The sequence below is a fragment of the Peromyscus leucopus genome, chromosome 23, assembly GCF_004664715.2.
Source record: "Peromyscus leucopus breed LL Stock chromosome 23, UCI_PerLeu_2.1, whole genome shotgun sequence".
NCBI lineage: Eukaryota > Metazoa > Chordata > Mammalia > Rodentia > Cricetidae > Peromyscus > Peromyscus leucopus.
In genome coordinates this window covers 43,829,223-43,837,728 of record NC_051082.1, presented here as the reverse complement: position 1 = coordinate 43,837,728, position 8,506 = coordinate 43,829,223, and the positions used below count along the sequence as shown (strand labels likewise).

The window sequence follows — 8,506 nt, the reverse complement described above, 5'->3', positions numbered from 1 at the left end:
TTATAAAGTTGAGAGTTGATCATAAGTGTGACTAAATATGTGGCATCTGATGTTTTAGAAATGCAATTTAATATTCTGTGCAATTTTTTTGTAACTGTGGCTTTTAATAATTTGTGAAAACGTGGTATTAGAATGACCAAGTGTTACAATGGGATATATTGGTGAAATATGTTATGTAATAGGAAAGTACATAATTTTTCTATTTAGAATTTACAAGCAGTTTTTTTTTTGTTAATGCTTACCAGTAGAGTGGTTTTGTAAAAATTTTTCAACTGGAATTGAGCAAATTTTTTAAAAAATACTATTTTGATAAGCTTTACTGTCTTAGTGTTGTATTGCTGTGAAGAGACACCATGACCAGCCAAATCTTTTAATTTTTTTTATTAAATTTATTCCTTTACATCCCAACCACAGTTGCCCCTTGCTCCTCTCCTCCCCTTCCCTCCCCTCCCCTCTTCACCCCCTCCCCAATCCAGGACCAATGCAGTTCTTATAAAGGAAAACATTTAATCGGGGCTGCGTTCAGTTCGGTGTTTTAGTCTGTTGTCATTGTGGGAAGCATGGTGGCACGCAGGCAGACAAGGTGCCAGCAAAGTATCTAAGAGTTCTACATCTGTATTTGCAGGCAGCAGGAACAGAGACTCTGAGCCTGGCTTGAGCATTTGAAACTGCAAAGCTCACCCCCAGTGACACACTTCCTCCAGCAAGGCCACACCTATCCCAAACAAGTGCTACTCGTTAATGACCAAGATTAAAATAAATGAGCCTATGGGGGCCATTCCTATTCAAACCACCACAAGCAAGCATAATTTGGGGTTGCTTATGTCCATTTAACTAAAAGAGTGTTGACATTGTATAAATATGGTGTCATTTTTGTTTATTGTCCTCTATTCCCAGGGCTTTAGAACAAAGTATGCTTCTAGCAAACATTTTCTGGTTGGTGCTTTTTGGCATTTTTCTTTGCCAAAAGAGTTTGGCTACCTACTGTTTCTCCATGGGAGAGTCAAGAGCAAGCAGTTTAAATCAATAATCATGGTTGTCTTCTGGTTGCCAGTGCAGTAGCCCACAGTAGATCTGCCCCAAGACCTCTAGTCAATACTTGAAGCAAGCTAGTCCCAAGTTGTAAGTACTGTGGTTCTGCATTACTTTAATGTGGTCACTAAGATATCTGCTTAGTGATGGGCAGGTAGTGAATACAATGTGGAATCACTGCACAGGAGGATGATTGACACCCCAGTGAGATTTCTTCACTCCATAAAATGATGTGCAATTTAAACCTTAGGGGGTTGAGGGCTGAAGATAGAGTTCAGTAGAAAGGCGCTTGCCTATCGTGAATGAGGCCCTGTGTTCGATTCCCAGTACTGTCCACCCCCAAGTATTGTAATTTGCTTCCACTTAGTATATTTGGGCTGTGTTTGACAGATACATAAGACTACAGAAAGTGCTGGGTGGTGGTGGCGCATGCCTTTAATCCCAGCACTTGGGAAGCATAGGCAGGCAGTTCTCTGTGAGTTCAAGGCCAGCCTGGGCTACAGAGTGAGTGCCAGGAAAAGCTCCACAGCTACACAGAGAAACCCTATCTCGAAAAACAAACAAGCAAAAAAACCCCAAAACAACAACAACAAAAATAACAACAAAAAAGACTTTATGTGACCTGAACCCGGACAACCAAGTGGAGATACTTGTTCTGTAAATGGTGATCAGACCCTCCCTGCTCCAAGAATAGAGATGGTTGAATATTCCCAGAGCTAACAGTCACATGAAGAAAATTCAAGTGGAAAAAAATGTTTATCATCTTAGCAAACTATGGGGAAGAACCTCTTTAATTAGACCAAGGGTGACGTCAGCTACAAGCACCATTCAGAACACTGCACTATTAACAGTTTCTCCTCAGATAAAATAGGGTCTACTATCAGTCATCTTATGCACCATTGTACAGAAGGACATGGCCAGTGTAAACAAAGAGGGAAAGAAAACAAGAAAGGAGTAAAAATCAGTAAAGGAGTAGGACTTTTATCTGCCATGACCTTGCCCATAGCACATTCCAGGGGATATTCAGGTATATGAGCTATAGATAATGAGGAAATTAAACAAGGTCCTTGCGTCAAAGGTCATTTTATAACCCCGGGGTTAAAAAAAAAAACAAAAACAAAAACCAAAACCCAAACCAAAAAGCATAGATTATTTTGAGAGCGATATTATTTACAAAAATCCTCAAGTTTGCATAAGGAAAAATACATTTTCAAGAATTTTGTCTATACAACAAAAAAATTATGTAGAAAAAAAATGTTACCACACAGTAGAAAATCTTCTGGTTTTAGGAGATGCAAGCTCAAAGGGATGTCAGTTTCCCCTAAGCCCTCAAGTAGTGGAATCTCAAAATCTAGTTATTTAATGGAAATGGACAAACTGAATCTAAAGTGTATACGAACAGTAAACAGGTTAATTGCCAAAACTCACCGTAAAACTGCTGAGAGTGGAGACTGGCAAGTTGGCTCAGCACTTAAGAATGTGTGCTGTTCTTGCAGAGGACCTGCGCTTGGTTCCCAGCATCCACATGGGGCAGCTCACAACCACCTGTAACTCCAACTCCAGGGGATGCAACATGCTCTTCTCAACTCCCTGGGCTCCTGCAGTCGTGTACACATACACACATGATACACATAATTAAAAACTTAAAAAATGTTGAATGTGGTCACTTAAACCTTCAATCCTGGCTCAGGATGCAGAAGTAGCAGTAAGTACCATGACTTCAAGACTTGGGTGACGAGATGTGTGCATAGTGAGACCCTGCACCAAAACAGAATAAAACAATTTCTATCCATCAGTGGCGAGACCTGTTAGAAAGTCACAGAAATTATGGCATAAAAGTTGACCATGAGAATAGAATAATACACAGGTCTCCGAAATGTGGGCCACCTGACTTAACAAGTGGCACTCAAGTAGGGGGAAAAGATGTCACTTCCATTTAATGCTTTGTCAGCTGCACTGTATAATAGATCAACAACAACAACAACAACAACAACAACAACAACAACAACAAACCAGAAAAACCAAAAACAAATTAAGACAGTTGGTTTGTGAAATGTAAAATAACAATTTGTGAAAGCAGAAGGGACATTTGTGGTGACCATTTTTAGTGATCCCAGCACTTGAGGGCAGAGGCAAGTGGAGGTCACTTTGATCCACATAGCAAGTCCCAGGCCAACCAGGACTACATGATGAGACCTTGCCTCAAAAAAATTAGGAGATTTTGTACCTTTCAATGTTCCAAGCGAGATTGAAAAGACATTAAAGTAAAAAGTTTAATTTGGGTTATACTAAAGGAAGTGGGGGCTGAGGGCTGGAGTGGTTGCTCATTCCTGAAGAGTACTTAATGCTCTTGAAGGGCACCTGATTTGGGCATCCACAACCGCCTGTAGCTCCAGTTCCAGACCCAACACTGGTCTCTGCACTCACCTGCACATACACAGAAATACAATTTTTTTTTCTGGAATATATAAAGAACACCTAATCAACAAGAGGAGAACATGAGTAAAAGACATGGCCATCCACATCACTGAAGGGAAAAAATGCCTATGTAGCAATATATATATATAATATGCTTTAGCTTATTAATAATCAAGAGGATATAGATTAAAACACAACCACCAAACTGGGAGATGTCTGCATAAGTCCTATGACCCAAACCTATGGTGGAAGGAAGAAAACCAACTCCTGAAAAGCCCCCCTCTGAACTGCATACGTTGTAAGGTACATGCATGCCCACACTCACACATCATACATGGTAACGTTTAAAACCTGTTCACTGATATATTAAAATGGAAGGCACAAAAAAGCATCAGGTATTTCCAAGAATGTATCCAACAGGAACATTTAAAAAAGATATTTATTTTAATGTGTGTGTGTGTGTGTGTGTGTGTGTGTGTGTGTGTGTTGTGTGTGTACATGTGCCACATGTGTGCAGGTGCCTTTAGAGGCCAGAAAAGGGTTTTGGATCCCCTGGAACTGGAATTTCAGGCAGTTGTGAGTCTCCACAAGTAAGTGCTAAGAACCAAACTCCATTCTTGTCCAAATGTTATCTAATACCAATCTAGCCCTCCAGCCCTGTGACAGGGACTTATGCATTAGTGGAAAAACTGATATTTTAAGTTAAGCATGCATATACCCTTTTACTCAACCAGGCAGAAACACACACACATACACAGAGCATATGCAGAGGCACATACTAATGCACTAGAGATAGACATAATGGGAAACTTCAGAAAATCCCAGAACTCTCAAGGCTCACATATGTAATAGAAGGGGTGTACTTCCACTGTGGCATCCTGTTGGACAGTGGGAGGGGATGATATTGAAGTCTGATGAGTCCCATAAATGAGTAATGAAGCCTAGACACAGGTAGGCACATGGTGTGATTCTATGTGAAGGATAAACACAAGCAAAACATCCATGTGGTCAATCAGCACACCATTTAGTTTTAGCTGAGGCTTGCAGAGGTTACATATCTGGTTCCTGCCATTGCCTGCTTGTACATCTAGTGCTGAATTCCCCCGTGTGTTCTACAGTATATATTTCTGTGCATGGGTGTGACCCTTTGATGGAGGACTTTAACTGGGCTGGGCAGTGGTGGCACATGCCTTTGATCCCACACTCAGGAGGCAGAGGCAGGTGGATCTCTGTGAGTTTGAGGCCAGCCTGGTCTACAGAGCAAGATCCAGGACAGACACCAAAACTACACAGAGAAATCTTGTCTCAAAAAAAAGAAAAATCCCAACTGGCTAGCACTTGTTAACATGCCCCTTGTCCTACTTTTCTGATGTCTAGCAATACACTGTGTATCAGAGTGTCTAGTTTTTATAACTCTGTGCAGGACACTTTCTTTATGGTCATGGTAGCTTTGGTGGCATCTATTATGATTTCTTGCACCATGTCCTTGAAGCTTACCACTATGTTATTATTTTGAATAAAATATTTGAAAAGGGCCGGGTGGTGGTGGCGGCGCACGCCTTTAGTCCCAGCACTCGGGAGGCAGAGCCAGGTGGATCTCTGTGAGTTTAAGGCCAGCTTTCTCTCACCCCACATTTTTATATATACAAATGTGTTTGGTACTTTTTTTTTTTGAGACAGGGTCTCACTATGTAGCCCTGGCTGTCCTGGAATCCACTATGAAGACCAGGCTGACCTCAAACTCACAGCGATCCACCTGCCTTTGCTTCACAAGTGCTGGGGTTAAAGGTGTGTGATATCACACCAGCTCATATATATTATCACACACACACACACACACACACACACACACACACACACACAAAATAAGTGTGTGTCTGTGTGTCAATCAGTTTTCATATTTTCACACTTTGAAAACTTCATATTCCTAATTTTAAGATTTACATTCCTTTGGGATAAAATGTAATAAAATGTACTTGATTTGATGAATAATCGTATTTAAGGAATTTTCAGGAGGTCTGCAAGATGGTTCAGCCAGTAAAGGCTCCAGCTGCCCAACCTGACCACCTGGGACTCCTCACATGGTGGAAGGAGAGAACCAACTCCTGCAAGCTGTCTTCTGACCTCCACACTTATGCCATGACACATGCATGCCCCCATACATACATATGCAATAAATTAAACTGTATCTAGACGGTTCTCAGGCAACCAGTACGGTCCCACGTCTGCCTATAATCCCAGCATTGGAGTGGGTGGAGACAGGAGGATGGCTGGAGCTTGCTGGCTGCCAGTTCAGCTGAAAAGCATGAGCTCCAGGTTCAGGGAGAGATCCTGCCCAAAGGAACAGGTGGAAAGTGATAGAGAAGGATATCTGAATTCTTCCTCTGGCCACTTCATGAACACAGAAGACGGAAGGAAGAAAGAAGGATGGACTCCATATATGCAAAAGGGATGGAGGATGGAAAGGAACAAGGGACCACCGGCCACTCGAGTTCTAGCAGTGGTGCTGATGGGGTCTGGCCTGCAAAGGATCAACCCGCAAAGCCAAGCCCATATCCAGGACTGTGCTCAGCAAAGAGCTGAGCAGCCCTGCCAAGACGTATTTCTCAGCGGGAGGGTGTGGCTAAGTTTTAAGGGCATGGCCATTGTATAAGTGAGCAGTTCTGGTTGGGTGGACATGGCTTGTGCTGAAAGGCGTGTGGGCGGCTCAGTTCAAGTATAAGGGGTGTGGCTCTGGGTGAGGGGCGTGGCCAGGACTTGCGAGCTGGCTCGAGGAGACCAGTAGTTCCAGAACCACCCTGGGACACAACTGTCTGCACTTGACAGTTCTTGGAGCGCTGGAGACCGTTGACCAGGCTGAGGACTGACACAGGGCACTTCGGAAGTGAGAAGGCGGGCCTTCCAGGACCAGAGATGGGTGGGCTTGGCGTGCATAAGAAGGAGGGAATAGAGGACGGCTGGGCAGGGAGGGCCTCTGACAGATAAGCCCATCCTTTTGCAGCGCCCTGTCCCGGAGTCATGTGGCCACCACTGGTGTTGCTGTTTCTGCTGCTTCCTGCTGCCTATGGCGCCCCTCACCCGGCTGCCGACCTCCAGGAAAGCTTTCCAAGCGTACTCGAAGGTTTCCACCGCCCTGTAGTGGGTTGGTGGGTGTGGGAAGAGAGGAATCTGGGGACCTGCAGAAAGGGAAAGAGTCAGTGGTAGGCAGAGACAGATACAGGGACAGAATAGGATGCAGAGAATTGGGTGGGCGGCAGAAAGGAAGCCAGTTCGATGGGCGTGGTCTAGTACTGGATGCCCAACTGCACCCTTTTAACTCCCAGAAGATCCACTACGCTATGGGGACAGTTGATCTCCACTCCCATAGATCTCCTCCCTAGGCATGGCCACAGCACAGGGGGCCTGGGCTGGGGAACTGTCCCCATTCCTTGACAGCACCACGAAGCTAAACTTTGTCACTGTTCATCAGAAATCCAAACTGAAGGAGACCGAGCCATGTGGAGGGAAGACAACCCGTTTGCTGGCTCCCGCTGTCCTCCTGGCTCATGAGGTGGCTGCTGTGTGGTCCAAAGCTGGGGACGAGGACCTGTGGCCTCATGAGGGCCTACCAGGTGCAGGATTGGGGGCTCCCCACTTCTGCTCCCAAGACTTCTTGTCCCCTCCAGGGGCCCTTCAGCTGCTGGGGCTGGGGGTGAACACCAGTTTCCTAGCAGGGGCAGATGTGGACCTCACCAGACTCACCTGCAGCACCATTTAAAAATAAAAGTTATTTCTTCAAGCTTAACAGTGCTCTTTCCTTTTGAGATCAGCCCCCAGCTCCTGGCCAACCAGTTCCTCTCAACTTTGGACCTGACATTCCCCCAGTCCCTGACACTGACATCACAAGGCCCATGCAAGCATGTGGTCTTTGTTTTTCTACCACAGCAGCTGGTGATGAGCCCTCCCTTCCCACAGTGGGAGGCTCAGCTTTTCCCAGGACCTAGGAAGAGGGTGCTGAGTTACACAAAGTAGGAAATTCTTGTGTTCTGGGGTTTTGAGACAGGACTTTGTGTGTGTACCCCAGGTTGGCCTGGAACTCTCAGTCCTCATGCCTCAGTCTTGTGAGTGTTGAGAATGCAGGTGTGCATCACCATGACAAAATCACAGATGGCCTCATAATGGACTGTCCTCTTTTTCTGAAAACAATTACAGTGTGTGTGTAACATTGAACCTAGGATCTCCTGCATGCTAGGCAGGGGCTCTACCACTGAGCCACACCCCAGCCCCTCACTGGGGGATTCTAGGCAGGTGCTCTACCACTGAGCCACACCTCCAGCCCCTCACTGGGGGATTCTAGGCGGGTGCTCTACTGCTGAGCCACACCCCAACCCTCTCTTTAATTTTTGAGACAATCTCACTGAGTTGTTCAGTCTTGCCATAAATATGTCATCTTCTGCCTCAGCTTCCCGAGTAGCTGAGATTACAGGCCTGTACCACCAGGTCCAGCTCTTTTTGAGATATGTAAAGTGGACTGGACTCCATGACAAGCACTGTCACTGATGTCATCCAGGCTGTAGATTGGGCTCCTCGTTCCAGCAGCTGATCCGTGAGGTCTTAGGGGTACTGAGCTAGCCACTGTCTGGAGCCTGAGACTCTCTGTGAGTTCCTGGGCCCAGATTCTGTCTGGAGCTGAGAGGTCTCATACAGACAGGTGGATAAGGTGGTGACGGCATGGGGACAAACCTATAGAAAATCCTGGGTAGGCCATCCTTGGTATGGGCTATTTGTGTGGAAACAAGTCCATCTATAGGACACTCTCAACAGTTGCCAACTTGTATCTGTGAAGTCTGAGCTTGGTGGAGTGGGGAGTTTTTGAAGCTGTGTAAGAGGTTTCATCAGGATTCTTCATCTTTGGGACCTGTATCCAAGATCTAGAATACAGCAGGAGCTTGGCAGAAGAGAACACACAGGACAGATGCCAGGAACCAGCCTCAAAACAAGCAGGTCGTCTTACTTTCATTTCCACTTGCTATGATAAAACACCTTGACAAGAGCAATTCAGAGGAGAAAGGTTTTT

At 45.2% G+C, this 8,506-nt stretch overlaps 1 long non-coding RNA gene across 1 annotated transcript; it reads left to right on the top strand.

Annotated features, from left to right (window-relative positions):
- The first annotated feature begins 6,222 nt into the window (after positions 1–6,222).
- LOC114707533 lies at positions 6,223–7,234 on the top strand. Its single transcript, XR_005089875.1, has 3 exons — positions 6,223–6,334; positions 6,452–6,571; positions 6,920–7,234. It is a non-coding gene; the product is annotated as an uncharacterized LOC114707533 (long non-coding RNA).
- The last annotated feature ends 1,272 nt before the right edge of the window (positions 7,235–8,506 follow it).